Genomic DNA, 26,855 nt, shown 5'->3' with positions numbered 1-26,855 from the left:
AAACCCCATCTCTACTAAAAAAAAAAAAAAAAAAAAAATTAGGTGGGCATGGTGGCAGGTTCCTGTGGCTGCTCAGGAGGCTGAGGCAGGAGAATCGCTTGAACCTGGGATGCAGAGGATGCAGTGAGCCGAGATCGTGCCACTGCACTCCAGCCTGGGTGACAGAGCAGACTCCGTCTTAATAATAATAATAATGATAATAATAAATTTGAGCTGCGAATAGAATACAGCATTCTCTCTTTGCCCTGGAATCACAGGCATTCTTGAAAGCCCCACTTCCTTGCCTGATGCCCGATTGTAAATACAGTATCTTTCACTCAGCATTCAGTAATTGTCTCTGCATTGTTCTTTGAGAGGATGGAGCTGAGATTTTCTCCTGTAGGAAATGCCTGGCCGGGCGTGGTGGCTCACGCCTGTAATCCCAGCACTTTGGGAGGCCGAGGCGGGTGGATCACAAGGTCAGGAGATCGAGACCATGGTGAAACCCCGTCTCTACTAAAAATAGAAAAAAAAAATTAGCCGGGCGCAGCGGCGGGCGCCTGTAGTCCCAGCTACTCGGGAGGCTGAGGCAGGAGAATGGCGTGAACCCGGGAGGCGGAGCTTGCAGTGAGCCGAGATTGCGCCACTGCACTCCAGCCTGGGCAACAGAGCAAGACTCCGTCTCAAAAAAAAAAAAAAAAAAAAAAAAAAAGGAAATGCCTGGAGCCTGGATGAACGTGTTAAAAGGGCAGAATGTGAACAAGAGCAGCTTCTCCCCAGGCTGTGTTCTCACAGGGAGGTGTTTGTTTACTTTGGAGGAGAAGCAGGTCACGTCTTCTCTGACCGGAACTGAGATTCGTAGGTGGTATAAGAGCCATGCTGAACACAGGACTAGTTAGACCTATCTGAGGTTCTAAGGTTCTCCTGAGTACTCTGCCTAAAGCCTGTGAATTATGAGGTTTTCTGGAGGGAACGGGCACTGGGAATCGGGCTGGAGGGAAAAAGCACTATTCCCAGCCCTATATGAGTGCTGGGTATTGTTCCTTCTAATCCTTCTAGGTGATTCCCTCCCCAGCCTTGGGTCATTTCCACCATGGATGCACTGGTCAGTTCTCTGCTGAATACTCAAGGGGGTATTGAAGGTCTCCCACGGTTTTATCTCCACACAGCTCTCTCTTCTCCAGTAGTTTGTCCTGTAAATGCTGGCTGCATTGTTCTCCCCAAATTCTCTGAGTTCTGTCTCCTCAACTCAAGGAATCCTCTGTGCATTGCCTGGATGCCCTCTTTTCGGTTTCTACCTAGACATTCTCTCAAGGCAGTAAGCTGGGGCAATCATAGGTCCCATCTCAGGGATCAATCACTGGCCTTTATTTGCTGATGTCCACTATCATGACATAATTATTTTCATTTATTCCATCTGCATTTTCATTGTTTCAGGTGGGAGGATAAACCCAGCCTATATTAGGCTATCCTATTTTCTAGAAATGGAAGTCTCTATTTTTAAACAAAGCCTTATTTAGTAATATGTTATTTCAATTTCCTTTCATTACTTTTTGTTGTCTACCCAACCTCAGCTATTCACTCTATGGCCACGCTGCAAATCTTCCTTAATTTCAGTTTCCAGGCATTCTACTCTTTGGCCACCACACCCTAACTCACCAGCAGGTTTCCTGCAATCCCCTACTTCTGCCAACCCTTCAACCCCTCCAGTAACCCCAAATGCACAGATCCTGCCTCTCCCGTCCCTCCTGTCACTCTCCCGCTTCATGCTTCTCAAAGTCCTCACTCTCTTGCATACACTCAGATATTTTGCTCTTCTTTTGCTTTGTAGTATTCTCAGAGCAAAGCTTGAGCCTTGGTGATGTATAACTCTGTCTCTCTGTGCCTGTATTCACATAGCCAAAGGTGGCAGGAAAAATTCACAAAACCGCGCTGGTTGGTCTCCTCTAAATTCATTACCACAGACTTCAGTGGAGCAGTTACTCCTGCTCAGTAATCCCATCCTGTTTCCATAATCCATTCATTCTCACTTTTGTAGGTGATATTTTAAAAATATTTTCTATATTTTTTGAGCTCTGTGATCTAACCTGCAACACTACCTCCTCCACGCATACACTGAAAGACCTTGCTTTCTATTTCCGAGACAATGAAAGTGACTAGCAGAGAACTTCCACAGCACCCACCGCCACGTCTACCCTCCTCCTGTACCTGCACCCTCATGCTCCATCATCCTTCCTGCTTCTGCAATTTACATTTCAGCCTCCTAAATTTGACCATCTCTGGTATGCTACCCTACCTCCTTGCCTTCACTCCAGGCATTGCGTCTGCAATTCTCCATTTCCTGGACACTTCTTACATCTTCATTATGCCTGTAATCCTAGCACTTTGGGAGGCCAAGGTGGGTGGATTGCTTGAGCCCAGGAGTTTCAGACCGGCCTAGGTAATATAGTAAGACCTCATCTCTACAAAAATAAAGAACAGTTAGCCAGGGCTGAGCACAGTGGCTCACACCAATAATCCCAGCCCTTTGGGAGGCCGAGGCAGGCAGATCACTTGATGTCAGGAGTTCAAGACCAGCCTGGCCAACATGGTGAAACCCCATCTCTCAAAAATTAGCTGAGTATGGTAGCACATGCCTGTAATCCCAGCAACTCAGGAGGCTGAGGCAGGAGAATCACTTGAACCCCGGAGGCGGAGGTTGCAGTGAGCCAATATCACACCACTGCGCTCCAGCCTGGGTGACAGAGTGAGACTCTGTCTCAAACAAACAACCAAAAAAATTAGCCTGGTGTGACTAATACCTGTAGCACATGCCTGTAGTTCCAGCTACTTGGGAGGCTGAGATGGGAGGATCGCTTGAGCCCAGGAGTTTGAGGTTGCGGTGAGCTATGATCACATCACTGCATTCCAGCCTAGGGAAAAAGAAAAAACAACAAAAACCCACAAAACCTCTGTCTCCTTTATTTTTGTCTCCTTTTATCTTGATCTACTTTTTAAATTCACTGGTTCAATCTGTTCTGCTATTTAACCCATCTATTTTAATTTTTATTTCAACTATCGTGATAGTCAAATCTAATACTTCTACAGTGTTCCTTCCTAACATTTCCTACAACTGTTTTGCATTACTAACATCCTTACATGTCTTATTACTTTTACTTTTATGCTTATCTTTTTTTAAACCCTTAGCTCATGTGTTCAACATTTGTGTTTCAGATGAGTATATATTTCTTCCGTTTGCTGACTTTCTTTTGAGATACTTGTAACTCTCACTTGTCTAATTATTTTTGCCTCTGACCTCATGCTCCATTGGAGATATTAGATACTCTGGTAATGTACATTTTAAAGTGTTTTTTATTTGCATTTTGAGTTTTGAATTAATTGCCTTGTAATCAGAAAATGTGAACTATTTCATAGATATTCTTTGAAAAATATAGAGACTGGCTTTATGTCCTCCATAATATGTGGTCAATTTTTGTAATAGTTCCACAAGAGATTGAAAAGAGTGTCTATTTTCTAATTGTTGGGGGAAGCATTTTTATAAATGTCCATTTGATTAAGCTTATTAATGTATTGTTCAAATTTTCTATAACTTATATTTGGCTGTTCCATCTTTTTCGGTAACTGAGAAACATGCATCAAAAGATCTCACTATGATGCAGAATTTATTAATTCAGGCAATTTTTATTTGATATATTTTGAAGAAAGGTTATTAGTTATATACAAATATAGAATTGTTCTATTTTTCTGAGAATTGGAAAATTTATCACTGGATAAGTTACCTTTAAAAAAATCTCTAATAATGCTTTTTATCTGTTAAATTGTATTTTCACTCATGTTAATCTAGAGCTACGTATCAGTTCTATTGTTAATATATGCATAGCTCATCTGTTCCCAGTCTTTTACTTTCAAATTGTCTGTGTTCTTATATTTTAGGTGTATCTTAAAAATAGCATATGGGGGTGGGTGCAGTGGCTCATACCTGTAATCCCAGCACTTGGGAGGCCGAGATGGGAGGATCGCTTGAGGCCAGGAGTTTGAGACGAGCTTGGTCAACATAGTAAGACCCCATCAGACCCCATCTCTAAACAAACAAACAAACAAACAAAAGCATACTGTTGGATTTTGTTTGTCATCCAAAATGACAATCTCTTTCTTTTAACTCCTGAGAATAATAAATTTTTCTTCTTTATGACACTGTGATATATTATATATTATATTCATGTATCATTTTGGGCTTTTTACTTGCCCATATTTTCAATGCGATTTCCTCTCCATTTTTTTTTTTTTTTTTGAGACGGAGTCTCACTTTGTTACCCAGGCTGGAGTGCAGTGGTGCCATCTTGGCTCCCTGCAACCTCTGCCTCCTGGGTTCACCCATTCTCCTGTCTCAGTCTCCCGAGTAGCTGGGACTACAGGCGCCCGCCACCACGCCCGGCTAATTTTTTGTATTTTTAGTAGAGACAGGGTTTCACCGTGTTAGCCAGGATGGTCTCGATCTCCCGACCTCGTGATCGGCCCGCCTCGGCCTCCCAAAGTGCAGGCGTGAGCCACCGCGCCTGGACTCTCCTCTCCTTTTTTTTTAACCTATTTTAGGATTCATTTGCTTTTTGTTTAGTTCTATTTATCTATACTGTTTTAGAAGTTGCACATTTTGTTTTTTATTTATAGTTGTTTAATTTTTAACAGTTGCTCTTTGTATTTTAATATATATATAACTTAAAATTTAACATTATTAAACATTTTTATCATTCTTCTGAAAAACACAAAGATATTTGTCCTTAATTCCAACTGCCTGTTCCCATGATAGATGTTTTATGTAATATTTTTGTCATTTTAAACCATACAATTTAGATATTTTTGCTATTGTTTTACACAGATAATTTGTGAAGATTTACCCACATTTGTCAGCTTCTTTTCTCACTTTTTCTTTTTGTAATGCAGACAGTTTCTTCTTCCTGAAGTATCTTTAGTAGTTTCTTTAGTGAAGATAGCTGATGATAAGCACTCTTAGTATTTATTTATTTGAAAATGTAGCTCGTGTTAGACATGGGTCAAATTTTGTCTGCTTTTTCACATGAAGGTCCAATTGCTCTAGCACCATTTGTTGAAATGGCTACCTTTTCTCTATTGAATTGCCTTGACATCTTTGTTGAAAATCAATCCATCATATATAGGAGAGTCTGTTGTGTCTCCCTATTCTCTTTCACTGATCTATGTCTGTCTTTTCACTAATACCCCACTGTCTTGATTACTATAGCTTTATATTATGCTTTGAGATCAGATAATGTGGGTCCTCCAAAGTTGTTATGGCTAATTTGATTCTCTTGCCTTTCTATGTAAGTGTTAGAATCAGCCTATCAATTTCTATTTTTAAAAGCCTATGAAGAGTTTGATTTTGTTTTTGCTTTTGTTTTTGAGACAGGGTCTTGCTCTGTCGGCCAGGCTGGAGTGCAGTGGTGTGATCACGGCTCACTGCAACCTTGACCTCCTGGGCTTACATGGTCCTCCCACCTCAGCTTCCTGAGTAGCTGGGGACTACAGGCACGCACCACCATGCCCGGCTAATTTTTGTATTTTTATTAATAATAGAGATGGGATTTTACCATGTTTCTCAGGCTGGTCTCGAACTCCTGAGCACCAGAGATCTGCCTGCCTCAGCCTCCCAACGTGCTGGGATTACAGACGTGACCCATCACCATGGCCGGCTGAAGAGTTTGATTTTCATTGTATTGAATTAATGGATCAATTTGGGGAGGATTGACATATTAGCAATAATGACTCCTCCAGTTCTTTAACTCATTTTTGAAGTATCGTTTGAAATAGCACCAATATATGAAATAATTCAATTTAAATCTATCAAAATATGTGCAAGAGTTGTATGCTGTACTCTAGCAGTCCCCAACCTTTTGAGCACCAGGGACCAGTTTTGTGGAAGACAATTTTTCCATGGACTGGAGCATGGGATTGGGGGTGGGGGTTGGTTTTTTGGGATGAAACTGTTTCACCTCAGATCATTAGGTATTAGATTCTCCTAAGGAGCACACAACCTAGATCCCTTGCATGCACAGTTTCCAACAGGGTTCTCGCTCCCACGTGAATCTAATGCTGCCATTGATCTGACAGGAGGCGGAGCTCAGGCGGTAATGCTTGCTTGTCTTCTGCTGTGCACCTCGGTTCCTAGCAGGCCATGGACCAGTACTGGTCTTTAGGGGGTTGGGGACCACTACTGCAGGCACAAAACTGTGGCAATGTCAAAGAAGATCTAATTGATTGGAGCGATATGCCAGTTATTTTAATGGGGATAATTTAATATGAAGAATTGTTAATGAGGCATAAATGTGTTAACCACGTTTCAGAAAACAACAAACAAACAAACAAAATCCTAAGTGTTAGAAAGGTAGCAAGTACAGATACCATCCCTAAAGCTGGGAGAGCAAAAGTAAGAGACTGGAATTAGTAAAACTTTGCAAGCTTGGAGGAGGGGACGCGTGAAGCTGAAATTTAGATTTTGGGGAAGGGGTTACCTCCCATTTGGTGGTGGTACCTCCGAGCTCAGAGGTAGGGCCTTTGGGATTTGGAATCCAGACCTCTGAGGAGAGGCTCAGCTGGTGGGTGCTGGTCTCTCTGAGGGTATGCAATGAAGGCTTGTTCTGCTAGAGCTGAAAGACTACACACCGAAGACTGGGCACGGTGGCTCATGCCTGTAATCCCAGCACTTTGGGAGGCCAAGGCAGGTGGATCACAAGGTCAGAAGTTCAAGACCAGCCTGGTCAATATGGTGAGACCCTGTCTCTACTAAAAATACAAAAATTGGCCAGGTGTGGTGGCGTGCGCCTGTAGTCCCAGCTATTCGGGAGGCGGAGGCAGGAGAATTGCTTGAACCCAGGAGGCAGAGGTTGCAGTGAGCCGAGATTGCGCCACTGCCCGCCAGCCTGGGTAACAGAACAGGACTTCATCTAAAAAAAAACCCAAAAAAACAAAAAAACTACAAACTGAATTCAGCTGATGCTGTGGGAAAGAACTGCTGCTGCCAAGGAGAAGCATTGCTGAGGTGATGCTCACAGGAACAGGGAGCAGACAGGAAGCCGACAGGAGAAAGTCTCTCCATCCTTGCATTCTGCCTTTAGTGCCTCCTACTGGCAGAGCCTAACAAGAAGCCGGCTGCTAGGTCAGACGTGTGATGTACAGTCTCAGCCACAGCATCTCAAAACACAGAAGACTTAGCCTAACAACTGGAATAATCAGAGAGCAAAGGAAACCAAGTAGTAGGGTATTTATAGTATTAAAATACATGGCTTAACAGCAGTTGAAATGCTGACAATAATATTAAATAAAAACAAGTTTTACATAGCAACCCAAAATAGAAATGAGTCAAGGAAGAAACTATGCATGAGAAAACAAAGGGGGCAATTCAGCAAATTTAGAACTGTATACACATCACAAAAATGAAGGCATGGGATGAATGCAAGCCCTTCCACTGGGTTAATAGCATTTGTAGATACTAAAATGAGACATTGCAAACGTTTTCTGGGCAAGTTCTTACCCAAAGTATCAATTCCTTTTTAAGATGTCATTGATCCATAGATCAATGACATTGATCCCCGTAGAAGGGATCAAAATTCTTGGCTAGTACTCAAAATTTTTTTCATACTCTGTTTTGGCAGTAGTTTCTCAAACTTTCTACACAATTTGATCTTACATATTTGGTTCGTTTAGAAATTTCTGTATTCCTAATAAGATACGTTTAGTTGTGATTGCTGGAATCCAATCCTTATCTTCTTCTAAGATGGGCAGGCACAATGCATCTAAAGGATAGCCATTGAGTGAAATAATGGTAGTTAAATTTACATGATTGTGTTGAGGATGGAAAATCATCCCTGGGAAACAATCATGGGTTTTTAAGCAGGTCTCTTTCCATTTACTTTAAAAAATATTCCTTTTAAATTTAAAAATTTTAATTGATAATCAATAATTGTATATATTTGTGGGGTGCAATGTGATGTTTTGATGAACCTGGAAAACATAAACCTAGGTGAAATAAGCCAGGCATAGAAAGACCAATACTGCAGAATTTTACTAATATGTGCAATCTGGAAAAGTTGCAGTCATAGAAGTAGAGAGTAGAATGGTAGTTACTAGGGGCTGGCGGAAGGGGATGGATCCGAATGGGGAGATGTTGATTACAGGGTGCAAAGTGTCAGACAGGAGTAATAAGCTCTAGTGATCTATTGCACATTGCACAGAATGGTGACTATAATAGATAACTGCATTGCGTATTTCAAAGTTGCTAAAAGAGTATATTTTAAATATTTTCACCATTAGAAAAAGTCTCTCTCTTTTTTTTTTTTTTTTTTTGGAGACAGAGTGTTGCTCTGTTTCCCAGGCTGGAGTACAATGGCACGATCTTGGCTCACTGCAACCTCCGCCTCCTGGGTTCAACCGATTCTCCTACCTCAGCCTCCTGAGTATCTGGGTGGCACCCACCACCACGCCTGTCTAATTTGTGTATTTTTAGTAGAGATGGGTTTCATCGTGTTTGCCAGGCTGGTCTCGAACTCCTGACCTCAGGTGATCCGACCACCTCGGCCTCCCAAAGTCCTGGGATTACAGGCATGAGCCCACTGCACCCGGCCCCAAAAGTATCTTTTTAATGGAGTCTTTTCTGTCCTAGAGTGTCACTCTCTCAGTCCAGAAGGCTGATTCTGACATCTGGATTTTTTGTAGATATTGTCGCAAAACTAAATGAGAGGTCTTTTGCCATGTTTTTCTCTTGGACCTGCATATAGGAGTCATGCTTGATATCCTTCGTGTCCCCTTTTCCACGTTTAAATTGTAAGTTTCCTTTTATGTTTCCATTTATGATAGAGTCCCTTGCAGGCAGTTGGGAACCCTCTTGGCATGGGTGGTAGGCATTGGTGTGGGGGAAACTGTGCTTCTCTTTGCCTTGGGTGCCTTCTGGAACCCTTGCCTGGTTTTTGATTCAACGAGAGACATCGTGCTTGAAGAATTGTAAAGATAATTTGGGGCACTGGATGATATCTTCCTCCAAACACGATCCACTTTTGCCTCAGTCAGCCGGCTGTGCTAGGCAAAGACTTAATCCATTTTGAGATGCAGTTGGTTTGACACTGGTTTTGATCTCTCTCTATAAGGGCTGTCACTGTCACTCCCTGCTAGGCTCCTACTGGAAGACCTGGGAATACTTAACAGGGTCCTGAGCTCCACTTTGTCTCTCTCTAGCCCTTAATACTACCAACAGCTTTCTTAGCCTCTCAGCATCTTTGTTGCCATTTTCTTCGGAACTTCCCATTCTCTCAGCTGGCCACTTTCAGCAACACCTTGGGAGGAAAAAGCATTGCTGAGTTTCACTCACATCTCTATACTTCCCTTCTCTTTGAGGTCCAGGTTCAAGGTTGCACTGTGTTGGTAGCTTTCTGAGGTTTGAAAACATCTTTTAAAACAAGAAATATGTTCTCCGTTTTTTTAAAAAAAGATGTTCTTAATAGAAACTTGGTCTTGTGTAGGCCGTAGTTTGAAGCAGAACCTATTCAGTTTTTGAAAACAATGATTATGTTTTTATTTCTAGAATTTCTTTTCAGATCTTTTCGGAATATTCTTAATCACTTTTTATAGGTTGGAACATAATTTCCATATTTCCTATTTCATTAAATGTGTGCACATATTTTATCAAGATAAAATTATTACACACTAAAATTGGCACAGTTTGATGAATTTTGACAATCATACACACCTATGAAACCACTATCTGGTCAACGTATAGAATAGTGCTGTAATCCCAACAACTTCCCTGTATATCTTTTCAGTTAATTTTCCTCCTCTCTCTTAACTGTTCTGATTTTTGTCACCCATAGATTAGTTTTGTCGGTTTTATTTGTTTGTTTGTTTGTTTTGAGATGGAGTCTCGTTTTGTCACCCAGGCTGGAGTGCAGTGGTGCGATCTTGGCTCACTACAACCTCTACCTCCTGGGTTCAAGTGATTCTCCTGCCTCAGCCTCCCACATAACTGGGATTACAGGAGCACACCACCACAGCTGGCTAATTTTTAAATATTTTTAGTAGAGATGGGGTTTCTCCATGTTGGCCAAGCTGGTCTTGAATCTCTGACCTCATGTGATCCCCCCGCCTCAGCTTCCCAAAGTGCTGGGATTACAGGCATCAGCCACTGTGCCTGGCCTATTTTGTTTGCTTTTGAACTTTATATAAATAGAATTGTATGGTATGTGTGTGGCTTTCGTATCTACCGTCTTTTGCTCAACATAGCGTTTTTGAGATCCATCCACATTGTAGCTTATTCCTGTAATTTATTTTCTTTCTATTACTGAGTAGTATTTCACTGAACGAGTATCCCACACTTTGGTTATCCCTTCTCCTATGGATGAACATTTGGGCTGTTTCTAGGTTTTCACCATTATAAATGAAGTTGCTATAGACATTCTTGGACAGGTATTTTTGTGGACATATGGCCTCTTCTATTTTTACTTAGTTTATCTTCTGTACCTGATCATTTTAATACCTGCATCATTTGGGATGTTACGCTTTGCTTTTTTGTTCATCTTTTCCTGGTGTTTGTTTCCTTGTGGTTTTGGCAGTTTTTGATTTGATAGTATTTTGCTGACTGGGAATCCTGAGAATTTGGAGCAGTTTCACATTTGCATCTTCCAGGTACCCAGGGTGATTCTGACTGAGAAGCACTCGAGATTGATTTTTCTCTGGGGTTCCCTATGTAGAAACAGTATATTTTCAAACCCCTTCTATAAGAAGGAAGGTTTGTGCATGTAAATTTCCAGGAAGCTTTTTTTTTTTTTTTTTTGAGAGAGGGTCTCACTCTCATGCCCGGGCTGGAGTGAAGTGGTGCAAACCTAGCTTCCTGCCGCCTTGTCCTCCTGGGTTCAAGCCATCCTCCCGTTTTTGTAGCGATGGAGGTCTCACCATGTTGTCCAGGCTGGCCTCGAACTCCTGGGCTCGAGTAACCTGCCCTCCTCTGACTCCCAAACTGCTGGGATTACAGGCATGAGCACCATGTCTGGCCTTATTTATTTATTTATTTATTTAGTTTTTAACCACAACCTGTAGCCTGAGACAGACAAGTTTCCCGGTCAGCTTCTACACTGACACTTCCTCACAGTCACCACTCTTCAGGGCATAGCTCCTCAGAGATGTGGATTCATGTAGAGGTCTCACATCCCATCCTCCACCCTGGGTCTCTCAGTGCCTTGGATCTTCCATGAGACTGTTACAATAGGGCTTCTAGGTTCTGGGCAGAAGACCCTAGACATTAAAATAGGGTAACCTGAGCTTCTCTCGTTGGTCTCCTTTTAGATCCTTCTTCATTTTCGTGTCACCAGATTATCCCCTCCCTCCGAACAGAGGTGCCTGTGTTTTAGAAATGCCAGGGAAATGCTCACTGGGGCTCGCAAACAGGAGCATTTGTGGGCTCTGGAGCACCCAGTGCTGGCTGCTTGGCACTGCCAGTCCACTAAGCGGCCTTGAGCAAGTGACCTGGCCTCCAGGAGCCCCAATTTCCTCACCTGCAAAGTGCAGATAATCCTCCCCCACTCCCTGTGGGATTGTGATGAGCACCAAATATGTCTTTGCATGGAGCTTAGCACATGGTAGGCACATATCCAAGGGCTAGTATGAGCCATCAGCCCTCCTCCGCAGCTCGTGGTCAGGTCTGACAAGCTATTGATCTTAGCATATGTTAGCAAACTGGTGCCAGCAAACATTTTATGCAATGTAGTTTAAAATAAAACTTGTAATGATTACCAGAAAAAAAAGTAGGTCAACAGGACAAGTCAGTCCGAGACTGAGACACCTGCAGAGAGGGCTATCTGTCTCTCGATTTCCCTCTTCACTTTCAGACCTTGTGGATTTCTCTTACTTTCTTCTGAGCCAAGCTATGCATTTTAAAAAAAAAGTTTGTCTATCTTGTACTTTTAGATATTTATAGCACTAGTTCCTCTCCCTCACCACCCACCCTGGCAATATCTGGCCGCCTTTTTGCCAGAAGTACAGTCCTCAAAATACTTTTCCCCAAGCTCTGCTCTGTCTTCTGCAGAGGGTATATCTCTGCTTCAGGCTTTCCACTTTCTGCATTCCTATTTTTAGAGTGAGCAGCAAGTCTGCTTACTCAGCATAAAATCCTGTATCGTCACAGGTTTTTTGGATAGTGTTTTAGCATGTACTTCTTTCCCTCTATCTTTGATCAGAAGTGGCAGAGCTGTTCGCTGGTTTGCTACCTGGTGTCAACCAACATCTAGTTTTTTGTAAAGTTTTCTCCTTCGGCCCACTTCCCACCTCCCCTGCCTCCGTGGGCCGGAGTGAGTTCTGAGATGCTCTTCCTTCACTGCCAAGCTCACGGTTGCCGGTTGGCCTGTGCGCTGACTTCGGCAGAACCGTGCACCACCCAAGGACTGGAGAGGGACTTGACTAATCTCTGCCTGCTCTGTCGACTTGGCCCAAATGGCGATTACTCCCCATCAACTGGGCTTTAGGGTTTTGGCTGTTTCGTAGTTTCCCTGAAGGTGGATTTTCTTCTCTGTTTTCCATTCTTTTTGGAAAGGAGAGTTGTGTAGAAAGGCTTTTGCACTGCCATCTTAGCAGAGGTGGTCTGTTCCGGGTGTGAGTACTCCCTGAGCCGCCATGGCCAGCCTGGAGGCTGGGTCTTATTTTATATTTGGGGCTCCCGATCTGGGACTCTAGATGCCCACCCCCATGTCTAAGGCATCCTGGCTACATTTTGGTGATGTGGTGTTATGGAATGATCACTTCACTTAGGATTAGGAAACCTGGATTTGTTAATAAATACCTTAAGGCCAGGTGCAGTCACACTTATAATCCTAGCACTTTGGGAGGCCAAGACAGGAGGATCCCTTGAGCCCAGGAGTTCAAGACCAGCCTGGGCAACAAAGTGAGACCCCATCTCTACAAAAGATTAAAATAATTAGTTGGGCATGGTGGTATATGCTTGTAGTCCCAGCTACTTGGGAGGCTGAGGTGGGAGGATTGATTGAGCCCAGGAGACGGCAGTTGCAGAGGACTGTGATTGTACCACTGCACTCTAGCCTGGGTGACAGTAAGACCCTGTCTCAAAAATAAAATAATGAAAAAGAAAAATACCTTAACGTCTCTGTGTCTTAGCCTTCTTTTCATAAAATGGGACTTTGAGGACTTGTGCTACTGGCCTTATGAGGTTGTCTTGAGGATCAATTGAGGTAATAAATATGAAAGTATTTTAAAGACAGTCAACCTCTCTCTTTTTTCGGGTCTCATCATGGGAAAGAGCGAGCCATTTCTGTTTCACAGGGTTTGGCTATTTCTCCCATGGTCACGTAACTCCACTCTGTAGCCTAGCTTGCCCTCCTGACCTGGGAAGCCCAAGCGCTGCCCTGGCTGTGTGATGCCAAGGAGTCCATCCCTCTTCTGTGTCCTCAATACAAAAAGATTTGTGGAGAGCCTGGAGTGATCTCAGTGACCACTGGGTGTCACTCTTGGCCTCAAAATTGTGTGTTACCTCCAGCCCTGTAGTTTTCCTTTCCTCAGCCTTGTTTCTCAGCAGTAAGCATGGCCAGTCTCAATTTCTAGTATGTGTTCCCTGCCTTCTTTTTTTTTTTTTTTTTTTTTTTGAGACAGAGTCTTGCTCTGTCACCCAGGTTGAAGTGCAGTGGTACGGTCTTGGCTCACTGCAACCTCCACCTCCCGGGTTCAAGTGATTCTCCTACCTCAGCCTCCGTAGTAGCTGGGATTACAGGCTCCTGCCACCACACCCGGCTAATTTTTGTATTTTTAGTACAGATGGGGTTTTACATATTAACCAGGCTGGTCTCGAACTCTGACCTCAGGTGATCTGCCCGGCTCAGCCTCCCAAAGTGCTGGGATTACAGGCATGAGCCACCTCGCCTGGCCTCCCTGCATTCTTACAATTCTTGGCACCAACACTCGGAGTCATCACGCAGCATTCATTCAGGCCTTTGCTTTCAGGCGGAAGGTTCTCGTGCCATCCCAATTTATTTTAATTTTTGCCTAACCAATGTGTGACCAGAAGGGTACATATCTATGGCCAAAATGTTCATAAGTTGAATTTCATAACTAAAAGTCAGCAAATTTTTACAAGTCAGCACATTTGGGACTGGTTATGTCAAGTCCCCTGCCACCACTGTCCCCAAGATTTTGCTGCTAAAAAAAGTGTTTTAAAAGCGTTGCCTCGGGGTGACCTAGTTATTCTAACAGCAGCACGAGGAAGAGGGAAGTTTCTGACTTGACTCCACCGAAGTCCTGCGGCTCCACAAAGCCAATGGCTGCCGCAGTTTAGCTTTTATCTTTCTGGAGCTCTCGAGGGGCATCAACTGTTGATTACTCTCCTGTTTTAAAAATTCTCCCTGAACTTTTGTGCACTATTTTCTCCTGGTCTGTTTGCTAGTTCTCTCGTTCCCCCACGGTCTTGCCCCTTAAATGTCACCATTTCCTACACTACTGTCCTTGGTCTCTGTTCTGGCACCCTACACAGTCTACTCACCCATTGGTTCCAAATCCACGTCTTATATCCAGGCCTCTGTGCATTGCCATCTCTACTTGGGTGTCCTGAAGGATGTTGTTTTAGAAACTAGCTTTATTGAGGTATTTATATTCAATAAAATTCATTCATTTTAGGTGTATAGTTTCACAAATTTTCGTGATTGTATAAGATATAGTCATGTAACTGCCACCTCAATCAAGGTATTGGTCTCAGAAAAAGGCACTGTCTCTCACTCTGTAAAATTTCTTTTTCACGTCTTGGCCTTGGCTTTCAGTGTTCTCGCACCTTAAAAAGCTTCCTCCTACCCCTTTGCAGTTGGTCTCCTTCCCCACCCTAACCTGGTCCCTGGCATGCACTCTGATGTCTGCTTTCTGTCACTATGTTGTTTTGCCTTTTCTAGAACTTTAGAAAAATGGAATCCCATGGTGTATGGTCTTTGTGTTTGACTGCTTTCACTTCGCCTAATCCCCACTTTTGATGTGTGCAGAAACAATCTCATTTCTCATGCCAGGTTCTGCATGTGATGGCCCCTCTCTTCACCCGACATCAAAACTAGAAAGTTAAGGTTCATCCTCCCGAGGCCCCTTCCTCTCACTCACTGCCCCCCTCCGATTACACCCCATGCCATGAGTAATTAGTCAGGAAGTCCCAGCGCGTCTCTCTGTTCTGTATTTTTAAAATTTTTTTGAGACGGGGTCTTGCTCTGTCACCCAGGTTGGAGAGGAAGTGGTGTGATCTCGGGTCACTGCCACCTCCACCTCCCAGGTTCAGGTGATTGTCCCGCCTCAGCCCCCTGCATAGCTGGGATTACAGGCATGCACCACCACATCCAGCTAATTTTTGTATTTTTAGTAGAGATGGGGTTTTGCCATGTTGGCCAGGCTAATCTCAAACTCCTGGCCTCAAGTGATTCACCCACCATAGCCTCCCAAAGTGCTGGGGTTACAGGCTTGAGCCATTGCACCCGGCCTGTTCTGTATTTTTCAGTCCACCTTTCTCTTTATTCTCAAGGTTGCTGACTTAAGTGAGATTCTCTTCACTTCTTGCCTCTCCTAACTGGTCTTCATGCCTCTAGTCAGGACTTTTTCAATCTGCCCTTCTGAAAACTGCCAGTGTGACCTTCTAAAACACAAATCTGCCTGTAATCCCAGTCCTTTGGGAGGCCAAGGCAGGAAGGATGGCTTGAGGCTAGGAGTTTGAGGCCAGCCTGGGCAACAAAGCAAGACCCTGTCTCTACAAAACATTTTGAAAATTAGCCAGGTATAGTGGCTCACAAACTGTAGTGACAGCTACTTGGGAGGCAGAATTAGGAGGATCGTTTGAGTCCAGGAGTTTGAGGCTGCAGTGAGCTATAATTGTGCCACTGCACTCCAGCCTGGGCAACAGAGAATGACTCTGTCTCTAAAAACAAAACTAATATCAAACAAACTAAACCCACAAATCTGCTCTTTCCACTCTCCTACTTCAGTGGTTCCCCATGGCTTCTAAGCTTAACAAATGACACCCTCCATAATTAGATTTGTTTCTGCCTAAATCTCTATACCTTATTTTCCAGAACTCTCTCAAATGCAGCTATACTCAGCCATTACTTGTGTGTCTTTTTCCAAGGGCCATTCTCACTCATGCTTCTGTGTGCATGCTGTTCCCTCAGTCTGGGAAACCCCTTTCCTCCTCCTTCCTCTAGCCAACTCCTACCTAGTCCTTAAAAGCCAACCCACCTGACTCCTCCTCTGCAATACCTTCCCTCACCAGTGCCCCAGACTGGGTTAGGTGCTCCTCCAAGGTGTTCCCTCCATCATAGTATTGGTCATCAGTCATTATCAATCTACTTGTCGAGCTAGTAATCTGTCCCTCCCACTAGACTATAAGTTCCTTGAGGAGTTTGTATCTTGTTCAACTTTGTGTCCTTGTTTCTAGCACAGGGTCAGGCACGTTGGAAGCATCCAATGAATCTCCTCAGAATGACTGAGGGAGGATGGAGGGAGAGATCCGAAGCTTCATAAGGAGGCAGGGATGAGGGTCAGGAAGACCTGGTGGAGAAAATAAATGCCCCATTCCATGGCCTCAATCATAGATACATCTACTACTGTGAAAGAGGAGAAGAGTTAGGTGGGAGTCCTGGCAGATAATCCATGAAGGAGAATGAAGTGTGGGAAGGCAAGTTCAAATGCCTGGTGCCCTGGCTTTGGCAGTGAGAGTGTCTGATGAGAGAAGGAGGATAGTGTAAGGGAAAACCAAGAGGGAATGAGATCTTAAATGATGCCACACAGCAAAATAAGAGAAGCACATGTTCTTAGATTTATTTATTTATTTTTTGAGACAGGGTCTTGCTCTGTCACCTAGGCTTGAGTGCAGTGGCACGATCACGGCTTACTGCAGCCTCTACCTTTCGAGCTTAAGCAACCTTCCTACCTCAGCCCTTCTGGAGGCTGGGAGTATAGGCGTGTGCCACCATGTCCAGCTAATTTTTAAATTTTTTGTAGAGACAGGGTCTCAGTTTGTTGCCTAGGTTAGTCTTGAACTCCCGGGCTCAAGGAATCCTCCTCCCTTGGCCTCCCAAAGTGCTAGCATTACAGGTGTGAGCCACCATACCTGGCCTCATTCCTAGATTTTTGCATGAAAGAGACAAAGACTCCTGAGTCCCAGACAGTGTTGTTTTCACATCACATACTAGATGGATCCCGATCGTTGTTTCTTACCATGAACAGGGTCCTGTAGTTTTCACAGTACTTTCCCAAGCACTGTCTTATGGTATCTGCACATCAACCCAGGGAAGTAGACAAAGATGAGCTGATGGATCTGGCCTAACCAATGAGGAATCAGAGGCTTAGAGATTCTAGTGCCTTACTCATGCCACAGGGCTGGACCTCTTCCTATGACAGCTTCTGCCTCTAAGGTGATACCTTGGGCTGAGTTGCCAACGTCAGTTGTGTTTAAAAATGATGTGCCTGAGAAGGCTGTTGACTATTTGCCGACTCTACAATAAGACAATAGAGACCTGACAAAGGATGTCCAGAGGCGGAAAAAGCTACTGTAGGTTGGAGAGCAATCTCTGAGTGAATGAAATGTTAGAACCATTTAATGTTACGTGAACAGAAGAACTGTGAATTCCCTAAAGTATAATGTCTTCCAATTGCACAGCTGGGGCAACTGGCCAAGGAAGCTTTGGACTAGCTGGAGCTTTATGGGATGAAACATTTCCTGTGATAGTGCTTTTTCCTTTTTTTAATGAAACAGAAAAGAAATGATTCTCAGAGGAGAAAAGAGATTGTCATAAAAGGAGACAGTTTTCTTTTCACTCTTTAGTAGATGTTCTTGTGTTAAATGATGTTGAATCTTAATACCATACTATCAATCTTACCACAACATAAAATATAGAAATTTTTGTTTTGAATGGAAGATCAGCGTTTTTCTTAGTCTATATAACCTAGAGGTTAAGAACACAGGTTAGTCAATCCTGGCTGCACCACTTACTTAGCTGTAGGACCTTTTTTTTATTTTATAGAATTGCTTATGCATTCTATACCTTAGAGCTGCTCCTACCACATAGGCTTATTTAAGTACTAACTGATATAATCAATAGAAAGAATTTAACATGTTGTTGATAATATTATAATAATGTAGTTTATTTTTGCAAGTAGCTTGTTTTAACTTTTTTTTTTTTTTTTTTTTTTTTTGAGACAGAATCTCACTTTACTCCCAGCCTGAAGTGCGGTAGTATGATCTTGGCTCACTGTAGCCTTCACTTCCTGGGCTCAAGTAATCCTTCTGCCTCAGTCTCCCAAGTAGCTGGGACTATAGGTGTGCACTACCACACCTGGCTAATTTTTTTTTTTTTTTTTTGAGACAGAGTCTCGCTCTGTTGCCCAGGCTGGAGTGCAGTGGCACAATCTCGGCTCACTGCAAGCTCCGCCCCCCCCCCCCCCCGCCCCCCGGTTCATGCCATTCTCCTGCCTCAGCCTCCTGAGTAGCTGGGTCTACAGGCGCCCACCACCACGCCCAGCTAATTTTTTGTATTTTTAGTAGAGATGTGGTTTCACCGTGTTAGCCAGGATGGTCTCTATCTCCTGACCTCGTAATCCACCCGCCTCAGCCTCCCAAAGTTCTGGTATTACAGGCATGAGCCACCATGCCCGGCCACAGCTGGCTAATTTTTTTATTTTTATTTTTGTAGAAATGAAGTCTCTTTTACTATGTTGCCCAGGCTGGTCTTGAACTTCTGGTCTCAAGGGATCTTTCTGCCTTGGCCTCCAAAAGTGCTGGGATTACAGGTATGAACCAACATGGCTGGCCCCATTTCATTCTTATAACAACCATATGAAATAGGCAGGGTAGGGATTATTATTGCATTTCAACATTTTTTTAATTTTTAATTTTTGTGGGTGCATGGTAGGTGTATATATTTATGTGGTACATGAGATACTTTGATACAGGCATGCAATGCATAATAATTACATCAGAGTAAATGAGACATTCATCAACTCAAGCATTTATCCTTTGTGTTAAAAACAATTCATTTATACTCTTAGTTATTTTGGAATGTACAATTAAATTACTATTGACTATAGTCACCCTGTTGAGCTATCAAATACTAACCATCCACACTTCCCCCAACCCCCAGTGCCCTCAGCCTCTGGTAACTATCCTTTTACTCTCCGTCTCCGTGAGTTCAGTTGTTTTAATTCCTTTTTTAAAGAACAGGATCTTGCTGTGTTGCCCAGGCAGGTCTCAAACTCCTGAACTCAAACTGTCCTCCCACCTCTGCCTCCCTAAGTGCTGGGATTATAGGCATGAGCCACTGTGCCTGGCAGAATTCCTTGTATGTTCTGGTTCTTAATCCTTGTTAAATGGGTAGTTTGCAAATATTTTCTCTCGTCTCTTTATTTTGTTCTTTCCTTTGCTGTACAAAAGCTTTTTAACTTAATGTGATCCCATTTGTCCATTTTGGCTTTGGTTGCCTGTGCTTATGGGGTATTATTCAAGAAATCTTGGCCCACTCCAATGTCCTGGAGCATTTCCCCAATGTGTTCTTTCAGTAGTCTCATAGTTTGAGGTCTTAGATTTATGTCTTTAATCTATTTTTAGTCTATTTTGATTTGGTTTTTGTATATGGCAAGAGATAGAGGTCTGGTTTCATTCTTCTGCATATGGATATCTAGTTTTCACAGGACAATTTATTGAAGAGACTGCCTTTTCCTCAATATGTGTTCTTGGCACCTTTTTTGAAAATGAGTTCACCGCAGATGCATGGATTTGTTTCTGGGTTCTCTATTCTGTTCCATTGGTCTGTGTGTCTGCTTTTATGCCAATACCATGCTGTTTTGGTTACTATAGCTCTATAGTACAATTTGAAGTCAGATAATGTGATTCCTCCAGTTTTGTTCTTTTCGTAGCTTTGGCTGTTCTGGGTGTTTTGTGGTTCCATATCAATTTTAGAAGTGCTTTTTTTTATTTCTGTGAAGAATGCCAGTGGTATTAGTTTGGCACAAAAGTAATTGTGGTTTTTTGCCTTTGAAAGTAATGGCAACTTAATATTTTGACGGGAGTTGTACTGAATCTGTAGATTGCTTTGGGCAGTGTGGACATTTTAACTATATTTATTCTTCCAAGCCATGAACATAGAATATCTTTCCATTTTTCTGTGTCCTCTTCAGTTTTTTTCATCAATGCTTCATAGTGTTCGTTGTAGAGATCTTTCACTTCTTCAGTTAATTCCTAGGTCTTTTATTTGTAGCTATTGTAAATGGGATTACTTTCTTGATTTCTTTTTCAGATTGTTCACCGTTGGCATATAGAAATGCTACTGATATTCGTATGTTGATTTTGTTTCCTGCAAATTTACTGAATTTATTGATCAGTTCAATAGTTTTTTTTGGTGGAGTCTTTAGGTTTTTTCAAATATATGATCATACCATCTGCAAACAAAGATGAGTTGATTTCTTACTTTCCAATTTGGATGCTCTTTATTTCTTTCTTTTGTGTGACTGCTCTAGCTAGGACTTCTAGTACTATGTTGAATAACAGTGGTGAAAGTGGTCATCGTTGTCATGTTTCAGATATTAGAGGAAAGGCTTTCAGTTTTTCCCTATTCAGAATAATACTAGATGTGGATCTATCATATGTGAATTTTATTATGTTGAGGCATGTTCCTTCTATATGCAGTTTTTTGAGGAATTTTATCATGAAGGTATGTTGAATTTTATCAAATGCTTTTCAGCATCGATTGAAATGATTACATGGTTTTTGTCCTTTCTGTTGACATGATGTATTACATTGATTGATTTTTGTATGTTGAACCATCCTTGCATCCCTGGGATGAATCCCACTTGGTCACAATGAATAATTTTTTTAATGTGTTGTTGAATTTGGTTTGCTACCATGTTTTTTAGGAATTTTGCATCAATATTGTTCAGGGATATTGGCCTATAATTCCCTTTTTTGATGTGTCTTTGGTTTTGGTATAAGGGTAATACTGGCCTGTAGAATGAGTTTGGAAGTATTCTATTCTCTTCTGTTATTTGGAATAGTTTGAGTAGGATTGGTATCAGTTCTTTAAATGTTTGGTAGAATTCAGCAGTGAGGCTATCAGGTCCTTGACTTTTCTTTGCTAAGAGACTTTTTATTGATTTCAATCTCGTTACTTGATACTGGTCTGTTCAGGTTTTGGATTTCTCTATGGTTAAATCTTGGTAGGTTGTATGTGTCTAGAAAATTATCCATTTCTTCTAGATTTGCCAAGTTATTAGCATATAGTTGCTCATAACAGCTACTAAAGATCCTTGGAATTTTTGTGGCATTGGTCTTAATGCCTTTTTCGTCTCTGATTTTATTATTTGGGTCTTTATTTTTTTCTTAGTGTGGTTAAAGGGTTGTCAGTTTTGTTTATGTTTTCAAAAACCCAACTTTTAGTTTTACTGATGTTTTGTATTGTTTTCTTCATTTCCATTTTGTTTATGTCTGCTCTGATCTTTATTATGTCCTTTCTTCTACTAATTTTGAGTGTGGTTTACTCTTGCTTTTCTAAATCTTTAAGATGCATCATTAGGTATTTATTTGAAGTTTTTCTCTTTTTTGGTTGTAGACACTTTTAGTTATAAAATTCCCTCTTATTATTGCTTTTGCTATATCCCATAGGTTTTGGTATGTCATGTTTCCATTATCATTTGTTTCAAGAAAATTTTCAATTTCCTTCTTAATTTCTTCATTGATTTGCTGGTCATTCAAGAGCATATTGTTTAATTTCCATGCATTTATATAGTTTCCAAAGTTCCTCTTGTTATTTATCTCTAGTTTTATTCCATGTGGTCAGAGAAAATCCTTGATATTATTTCATTTTCTTTGAATTTTTTGACTTGCTTTGTGACCTAACATATGGTTTATCCTCAAGAATGATCTTTGTGCTAAGGAGAAGAATGTATATTCTGCAGCCATTGGGTGAAATGTTCTGTACATATCTATTAGGTCCAATTTATCTATAGTGCAGATTAAATCCAATGTTACTTTGTTAATTTTCTGTTTGGAAGATCTGTCCAATGTTGAAAGTGGGTTGTTGAAGTCCCCAGCTGTTATCATATTGGAGTCTATCTCTTTAGCTCTAGTAATATTTGCTTTAGATATCTGGGTGCTCCAGTATTGGGCATTTATATGTTTACAATTATATCCTCTTGCTAAACTGACTCCATTACCATCATATAATGACCTTTTTTGCCTCTTAACTATAGTTTTTATTTTGAAATCTGTTTTGTCTGATATAAGAATAACTACTCCTGCTCTGTTTTGGTTTCCATTGGCATGGAATATCTTTTTCCATCCCTTTATTTTCAATCTATATGTGTCTTTATAGGCAAAATGTGTTTCTTTAGGTAATAGATCATTGAGTCTTATTTTTTAAAAAAAATCTATTCGGCCACTCTATGACTTTTGATTGGAGAGTTTAGTTCATTTACATTCAATGTTGTTACTGGTAAGTAAGGACTTACTCCTGCCATTTTTTTTTTTTTGTCTTCTGGTTGTTTTGTGGTCCTCTCTTCCTTCTTTCCCTCCTTCCTGTCTTCTTTCTAGTAAAGGCGATTTTCTTTGGTGGTATGATTTAATTTCTTGCTTTTCATTTTTTTTGTATCTGTTGTATGTTTTTTGGTTTGAGGTTACCACACGGCTTGCAAATACTATCTTAGAACCCACTATTTTAAACTGATGACAACTTAACATTGAATGCATAAACAAACAAATAAACAAGCAAAAAAGAAAACTAATAAAAACTCTACACTTTTAACTTCATCCTCCACTTTTTAACTTTTTATTGTTTTTATTTATATCTTATTGTACTGTCTATGTCTTGAAAAGTTGTTGTAGTTATTAGTTTTGATTGGTTCATCTTTTAGTCTTCTTAGATAACAGTAGTTTGTATATCACAATTACAGTGTTATAATATTGTGGTTTTTGGGTACTTACTATTACCAGTGAGTTTTGTACCTTCAGATGCTTTCTTATTGCTCGTGAATGACCTTTTTCAGATTGAAGAATACCTTTTAGCATTTTTTGTAGGACAGATCTGATTTTGATGAAATCCTTCAGCTTTTGTTTGTCTTGGAAAGTCGTTATTTCTCCTTCATGTGTGAGGGATTTTTTTTTTTTTTTTTTTTTGCCAGATATACTATTTTAGGGTAAAAGTTGTTTGCTTTCACCTTTTTAAATATGTCATGCCATGCTCTCCTGTATTGTAAGATTTCCACTGAAAAGTCTGCTGCCAGACGTACTGTATGTTATTTGTTTATTTTCTCTTGCTGCTTTTAGGATTCTTTATCCTTGACCTTTGAGAGTTTGATTATTAAATGCCTTGAGGTGGTCTTCTTTGGGTTAAATCTGCTTAGTGTTCTATAACCTTCTTGTACTTGAATATTGATATATTTCTCTAGGTTTGAGAAGTTCTCTGTTATTATCCCTTGGAATACACTTTCTACCCCATCTATTTCTCTACCTCCACTTTAAGGCCAGTAACTCTTAGATTTGCCTTTTTGTGGCTATTTTCTAGATCTCATAGGTGTGCTTCATTCTTTTTTATTTTTTCCTTTTGTTTCCTCCTACTGTGTATTTTCAAACAGGCTGTCTTCAAGCTCACTAATTCTTTCCTCTGCTTGATCAATTCTGCTATTAAGAGACTCTGATGCATTCTTTAGTATGCCAATTACATTTTTCAACTTCAAAATTTCTGCTTGATTCTTTTTAATTATTTTTATCTGTCTTTAAAATTTATCTGATGTAATTCTGAATACCTTCTTTGCGTTATCCTGAATTTCTTTGAGTTTCCTCAAAATAGCACTTCTGAATTCTTCGAGAGGTCATCTCTGTTTCTCTAGGATTGGCCCATGGTGCCTTATTTAGTTTGTTTGGTGAGGTCGTATTTTCCTGGATGGTCTTGATGCTTGTGGATGTTTGTCAGTGTCTGGGCATTGAAGAGTTAGGTATTTATTGTAGTCTTTGGAGTCTGGGCTTGTTTGTACCTGTCATCCTTGGAAAGGGTTTCCAGGTATTCAAAAGGACTTGGATGTTGTGTTCTAAGCCATGTCTGCATGAGGAGCTTCCTAAGTCCAGTAATGCTGTGGCTCTTGCAGACTCATGAAGGTACTGCCTTGATGGTCTTAGATAATGTCTGGAAGAATTATCTGGATTACCAGGCAGACGCTTTTGTTCTTTTCCTTTACTTTCTCCCAAACAAATGGAGGCCCTCTCTCTCTGTACCAAGCTTCCTGGAGCTAGGGATTGGGGGACACAAGCACTGTGGCCACCACCACCACCACTGGGACTGTGCTGCATCAGACTTGAAGCCAGCACAATACTAGGTCTCACCCAAGGGCTGCTGTAACAGCACGTGGCTACCACCTATGTTCACTCAAGGCTGTAGAGCTCTACCATAAGCAGGTGGCAAAGCCAGCCAGGCTCACGTCCTTCCCTTCAAGATGGTGATTTCCCCAGGGCCTAGGTGAGTCCAGAGATGCCATTCAGGAGCCAAGAACTGGAGTCAAAAACGTTGGAAATCTACCTGGTGCTCTATTCTGTTGCGATTAAGCTGGTGCTCAAACCATGAGACAAAATCCTTCCCACTCTTCCTTCCCCTTTCCACAGGCAGAGGAGCCTCTGCTCATGGCCACCCCCACCACAAACCATGGAGAGAACTACTAGGCTACCGCTGATGTTCCATTAAGGCCCAAGAGTACTTCTCTCAGCTTGTGGTGTATGCTGTGAGGCCTGAAACTCACTGTTCAGGGCAGTAGGCTCCCCTTTGGCCCAGGGCAGGTCCAGAAATGCTGTCCAAGAGCCAAGACCTGAAATTGGGGACACTAAGGGCCTGCTTTGTGCTCTTCACATCTCAGAGTCTCACCCAAGGCTACCTGGGTATTACTCCTGATTCTTCAGGGCCCAGGGACTCTTTAGTTAGCAGATGACAAATCCTGCAAGGGCTGGGTCCTTCCCTTCAAGGCAGTAGGTACCCTCCTGGCCCAGGATGCGTCTAGATACGTCATCTGGGAGCTAGGGCCTGGAATGGGGGCCTCACAACCCTTGCTGATGTTTTGTCCTACTGTGGCTGATCTGGTATCCAAGAAGTAAGACAAAGTTCTCTTTATTCTTCCTTCTCCTCTCCTGAAACAGAAGGAAGGAGTCGTTTTTGTTTCTGTTTTTGTTTTTTCTGGGAGCTGCACTGCCTGGGGTTGAGGGAGGGGTGGTGCAAGCACTCCCTTAGCCACCTTGGATGGTATCTTAGTAGGCCATGTGCCCACCATGTCCACTGGCTCTGAGCCCAGCAGAGCATGAGGACTTGCCTAGGAATAGCAGTCCTGTGACATCGACTGCCTTTCAAGTTTATTTAGGACCTCAGAGCACTTCAGCCTGTGGTGATAAGGCTTGTTGAAACTCAAGTTCTGACGGCTGGGATGGGCAATTCCCCCCTGGCAAAGGCTGGTCTAAATACTCCCTCTGCGAGCGGGCACCTGCTATTTGGTTTCTGCTGTGGCAGGGCAGCACTGAGTTCAATGCAGGATCCCAGAATCACTGTGCTTTCCCTACCCCAAGCATGCAGATTCTGCATGCTACGCTGCAGGGGGATGGGGTAGAGGTGGCAGTGGAATTCAAGAATGCTTTTCTTACTCTCTTCATGCCTCTTTCAGTGACATAAAATTAAAATCAGGTACTGTGACTGCTTACCTGATTTTTGGTTCTTATGAATGTGCTTTCTTGATGTGTAGATAGTTGTTAAATTTGGTGTTCCTGTAGTGGGGGATGATTGGTGATGGCTTCTATTTGGCTGTCCTGCTCCACACCCTATTATTGCCTTTTAGACAGATGAGAAAACTGCAGCCCAGAAAGGTTAGGTGATTTATGCAAGGCCACAGAACTAATAAAGGACAGTCTCTTGGTTGCCAATTCAGACTGCTTCTTACCAGTTCACCTTTACAGAGTTAGTGGAACTAGAAACTATCACTGGAGAGTGAAAGAGCTGGTGTGGTGGAGGCCTTAGCCTCTTTTTCCTAACCTTTCTGGTCTGGGGTTTGCCTTCACTGGGCTCTGGATTTTAAGTTCTGAACATAAGCTGGGGCTCTATGAATTACATTGTTGTATGTCAAATCCTACTTATTGGTTTTAGAAATGAAGCCTTTGTTACTTTCATTAACTTATTCTTTGGGTTATTTTATACACACATTTTATTCTTCAGTTTTACCTGATTAGATATGCAGTCCATTCTAATCTTTCAGTAAATATTTGTCAGGTACCTACTTTGTGCCAGGAAATGTGCCAAGTCATTTCACACATGTTTGCTAACTTAATCTTATAACCACCCTGTAAACTATGGTAAATTGTCTTAATTTTATCAAAAAGGCAACAGAGGCTCAGATATGTTGTTATGCATCCAAATGTATTAAAAACCACTACAAGAAAGGAATATTTCAGATAAATCTCTTCTTTGAATGATGATACAGAATCCCAAGAACATATTAACAACCTGATCCAGCAATATATAGAAAATATAATGTATCATGACCAAGTTGAATTTATATAGGAAATCAAGAGGTGTGTTTAACATTAAAAAATTGGCCAATGCAATTTACCAAATTAACACAATAATGGAGAAAAATCATATGATCTGTTTGATAGATGAAGCAAAACATTTGATTTTTTAAAAAACCTTCTTAGCTAACTAAGAATAAAAGGAATTTTTTATTCAGATAATGGAAATTTGTAAGAAACAGTTATAAAAATCTACTTGAAAATTAATTTATAAATTAATAAGAAACATAATTAATGGTAAAATTTTGGAAAGTTTCCTGATAAGATTAGGAAGGAGACA

Source organism: Papio anubis, chromosome 14, assembly GCF_008728515.1.
Source record: "Papio anubis isolate 15944 chromosome 14, Panubis1.0, whole genome shotgun sequence".
Lineage (NCBI taxonomy): Eukaryota > Metazoa > Chordata > Mammalia > Primates > Cercopithecidae > Papio > Papio anubis.
This window is presented reverse-complemented; position numbering follows the sequence as displayed.